Below are 5000 nucleotides of genomic sequence, written 5' to 3' on the forward strand. Positions count from 1 at the left end.
GGAGAGGGGGTGCCGGACCACCACCCCCTAAAGAGCATTAGAGATTTTACAGATATGCTACCAGTAGACGTTAAAATGTCTGAAACGGGGACACTTTTTCCAAACAAGCAAATCCCACACCGAGGGTGCGCAGGTGCCGATGGTGGTCGAGGCATGTGCCCGCAACAAGGGCCAACGTGAGCCGATGGTGGTCGAGGCAACCGCCCGCACCAGCTCGAGGCATGTGCCCACACCAAGGCCCGGCATGTATCGATGGTGTTCGACGTAGGGGCCATCTTCTGCTGATGGTGGTCGAGGCAAGAGCCCGCACCAAGGGCCAGCGTGTGCCCATGGTGCTCGAGGCAACCGTCCGCACCAGGGCCCAGCGTGTGCCGATGGTGGTCGAGGCAACCGCCCGCACCAAGGGCCGGCTTGTGCCGATGGTGTTCGAGGCAACCGCCCGCACCAGGGCCCAGCGTGTGCCGATGGTGGTCGAGGCAACCGCCAGCACCAGGGCCCAGCGTGTGCCGATGGTGGTCGAGGCAACCGCCCGCACCAAGGCCGAGCGTGTGCCGATGGTGGTCGAGGCAAGCGCCCGCACCAGGGCCCAACGTGTGCCGATGGTGGTCGAGGCAAGCGCCCTCACCAAGGTCGAGCGTGTGCCGATGGTGGTCGAGGCAACCGCCCGCACCAGGGCCCAGCGTGTGCCGATGGTGGTCGAGGCAAGCGCCCGCACCAGGGCCGAGCGTGTGCCGATGGTGGTCGAGGCAAGCGCCCGCACCAGGGCCCAGCGTGTGCCGATGGTGGTCGAGGCAAGCGCCCTCACCAAGGCCGAGCGTGTGCCGATGGTGGTCGAGGCAACCGGCCGCACCAAGGGCCGGCGTGTGCCGATGGTGTTCGAGGCAACCGCCCGCACCAGGGCCCAGCGTGTGCCGATGGTGGTCGAGCCAGGAGCCCGCACCAAGGGCCGACTTGTGCCGATGGTGTTCGGGGCAACCGCCCGCACCAGGGCCCTGCGTGTGCCGATGGTGCTGGGGGCAACCGCCCGCACCAGGGCCCAGCGTGTGCCGATGGTGCTGGGGGCAAGCGCCCGCACCAGGGCCCAGCGTGTGCCGATGGTGGTCGAGGCAAGCGCCCGCACCAGTGCCCAGCGTGTGCCGATGGTGGTCGAGGCAAGCGCCCGCACCAGGGCCCAGCGTGTGCCGATGGTGCTGGGGGCAAGCGCCCGCCCCAGGGCCCAGCGTGTGTCGATGGTTATCGGGGCAACCGGCCGCACCAGGGCCCAGGGTCTGCCGATGGTGCTCGAGGCAACCGCCCGCACCAAGGCTCAGCATGTGCCGATTGTGATCGAGGCAACAACCCACACCAGGGCCCAGCTTGTGCCGATGGCGGTCGAGGCAAGTGCCCGTACCGAAGGGCAGCCTATGCCGATGATGGTCGATGCATGTGCCATCACCATGCGTCATCATGTGCCATTGATGGTCGAGGCCTTGGCCGAAGTTCGATTTTGAGCCACGGTGCCCATGCTTGGCTCCAGCATGTGCTGGTGCCGCATTTTTTTCACTCGGGACAGCATCGCCGGAGCATCGCCGGAGTACCGCCGGAGAACCTGACCGGCGGCATTGGGGTTCCGGCGATTGGGAGGGGGGCCGGGGGGGTGTGCGCACATGATGTGCGATGGGTGCTGGTACTTGGCCTTGTGTTGGCCCCCTATCCCTCATCAAACCTCTGAGAATTCACACCCCCTTAAAGAGCATTTGAGATTTTACAGGTTTGCTACCAGTAGCCGTTAAAGTGTCTGAAATGGGGACACTTTTTTCAAACGGTCACAAAATCTTCTCTACTTCGAGTTTTTAGCTGAATTTTTTTGTGCATGCCAACAAAAATATAAGGATCATGCCTACAAAATTTGGGGCCAAAAATCCTTATAAAAAAATTTTAAAAAATCCCGAACCGCAAAAAGTTTCAAAAATCATGAAAAATAGAAAACGAGTCATCTTCCAACGAAACTTCACGTGAAGGCTTAGGGGACCATTGTATGAATTTACAAGCCATAAAAATGGCATTGGCACGGCAGAAATTTGAAGATGTGCCTAAACCCACCAGGGCCCAGCGTGTGCCGATGGTGCTCGAGGCAACCGCCCGCACCAGGGCCCAGCGTGTGCCGATGGTGCTCGAGGCAAGCGCCCGCACCAGGGCCCAGCGTGTGCCGACGGTGGTCGAGGCAACCGCCCGCACCAGGGCCGATAGTGTGCCGATGGTGCTCGAGGCAACCTGTCGCACCAGGGCCCAGCGTGTGCCGATGGTGATCGAGGCAACCTGCCGCACCAGGGCCCAGCGTGTGCCGATGCTGGTCGAGGCAAGCGCCCGCACCAGCGCCCAGCGTGTGCCGATGGTGCTCGAGGCAACCGACCGCACCAGGGCCCAGCGTGTGCCGATGGTGCTCGAGGCAACCTGCCGCACCAGGGCCCAGCGTGTGCCGATGGCGCTCGAGGCAAGCTCCCGCACCAGGGCCCAGCGTGTGCCGATGGTGCTCGAGGCAACCTGCCGCACCAGGGCCCAGCGTGTGCCGATGGTGCTCGAGGCAACCTGCCGCACCAGGGCCCAGCGTGTGCGGATGGTGCTCAAGGCAAGCGCCCGCACCAGGGCCCAGCGTGTGCCGATGGTGGTCGAGGCAACCGCCCGCACCAGGGCCCAGCGTGTGCCGATGGTGGTCGAGGCAACCTGCCGCACCAGGGCCCAGCGTGTGCCGATGGTGCTCGAGGCAACCTGCCGCACCAGGGCCCAGCGTGTGCCGATGGTGCTCGAGGCAACCGACCGCACCAGGGCCCAGCGTGTGCCGATGGTGGTCGAGGCAACCGCCCGCACCAGGGCCCAGCGTGTGCCGATGGTGGTCGAGGCTGCCGATGATGGTCGAGGCAACCTGCCGCACCAGGGCCCAGCGTGTGCCGATGGTGCTCGAGGCAACCGACCGCACCAGGGCCCAGCGTGTGCCGATGGTGCTCGAGGCAAGCGCCCGCACCAGGGCCCAGCGTGTGCCGATGGTGGTCGAGGCAACCTGCCGCACCAGGGCCCAGCGTGTGCCGATGGTGGTCGAGGCAAGCGCCCGCACCAGGGCCCAGCGTGTGCCGATGGTGGTCGAGGCAAGCGCCCGCACCAGGGCCCAGCGTGTGCCGATGGTGGTCGAGGCAACCTGCCGCACCAGGGCCCAGCGTGTGCCGATGGTGCTCGAGGCAACCGACCGCACCAGGGCCCAGCGTGTGCCGATGGTGCTCGAGGCAACCTGCCGCACCAGGGCCCAGCGTGTGCCGATGGCGCTCGAGGCAAGCTCCCGCACCAGGGCCCAGCGTGTGCCGATGGTGCTCGAGGCAACCTGCCGCACCAGGGCCCAGCGTGTGCCGATGGTGCTCGAGGCAAGCGCCCGCACCAGGGCCCAGCGTGTGCCGACGGTGGTCGAGGCAACCGCCCGCACCAGGGCCGATAGTGTACCGATGGTGCTCGAGGCAACCTGTCGCACCAGGGCCCAGCGTGTGCCGATGGTGATCGAGGCAACCTGCCGCACCAGGGCCCAGCGTGTGCCGATGGTGGTCGAGGCAAGCGCCCGCACCAGCGCCCAGCGTGTGCCGATGGTGCTCGAGGCAACCGACCGCACCAGGGCCCAGCGTGTGCCGATGGGGCTCGAGGCAACCTGCCGCACCAGGGCCCAGCGTGTGCCGATGGCGCTCGAGGCAAGCTCCCGCACCAGGGCCCAGCGTGTGCCGATGGTGCTCGAGGCAACCTGCCGCACCAGGGCCCAGCGTGTGCCGATGGTGCTCGAGGCAACCTGCCGCACCAGGGCCCAGCGTGTGCGGATGGTGCTCGAGGCAAGCGCCCGCACCAGGGCCCAGCGTGTGCCGATGGTGGTCGAGGCAACCGCCCGCACCAGGGCCCAGCGTGTGCCGATGGTGGTCGAGGCAACCTGCCGCACCAGGGCCCAGCGTGTGCCGATGGTGCTCGAGGCAACCTGCCGCACCAGGGCCCAGCGTGTGCCGATGGTGCTCGAGGCAACCGACCGCACCAGGGCCCAGCGTGTGCCGATGGTGGTCGAGGCAACCGCCCGCACCAGGGCCCAGCGTGTGCCGATGGTGGTCGAGGCTGCCGATGATGGTCGAGGCAACCTGCCGCACCAGGGCCCAGCGTGTGCCGATGGTGCTCGAGGCAACCGACCGCACCAGGGCCCAGCGTGTGCCGATGGTGCTCGAGGCAAGCGCCCGCACCAGGGCCCAGCGTGTGCCGATGGTGGTCGAGGCAACCTGCCGCACCAGGGCCCAGCGTGTGCCGATGGTGGTCGAGGCAAGCGCCCGCACCAGGGCCCAGCGTGTGCCGATGGTGGTCGAGGCAAGCGCCCGCACCAGGGCCCAGCGTGTGCCGATGGTGGTCGAGGCAACCTGCCGCACCAGGGCCCAGCGTGTGCCGATGGTGCTCGAGGCAACCGACCGCACCAGGGCGGAGCGTGTGCCGATGGTGGTCGAGGCAAGCGCCCGCACCAGGGCCCAGCGTGTGCCGATGGTGGTCGAGGCAACCTGCCGCACCAGGGCCCAGCGTGTGCCGATGGTGCTCGAGGCAACCGACCGCACCAGGGCGGAGCGTGTGCCGATGGTGGTCGAGGCAAGCGCCCGCACCAGGGCCCAGCGTGTGCCGATGGTGGTCGAGGCTGCCGATGGTGGTCGAGGCAACCTGCCGCACCAGGGCCGAGCGTGTGCCGATGGTGCTCGAGGCAACCGGCCGCACCAGGGCCCAGCGTGTGCCGATGGTGGTCGAGGCAAGCTGCCGCACCAGGGCCCAGCGTGTGCCGATGGTGTTCGAGGCAACCGACCGCACCAGGGCCCAGCGTGTGCCGATGGTGCTCGAGGCAACCTGCCGCACCAGGGCCCAGCGTGTGCCGATGGTGGTCGAGGCAACCTGCCGCACCAGGGCCCAGCGTGTGCCGATGGTGGTCGAGGCAAGCGCCCGCACCAGGGCCCAGCGTGTGCCGATGGTGG

Source organism: Durio zibethinus, unplaced genomic scaffold, assembly GCF_047325235.1.
Source record: "Durio zibethinus cultivar Kanyao isolate XHJ-2024 unplaced genomic scaffold, ASM4732523v1 HiC_scaffold_3, whole genome shotgun sequence".
Lineage (NCBI taxonomy): Eukaryota > Viridiplantae > Streptophyta > Magnoliopsida > Malvales > Malvaceae > Durio > Durio zibethinus.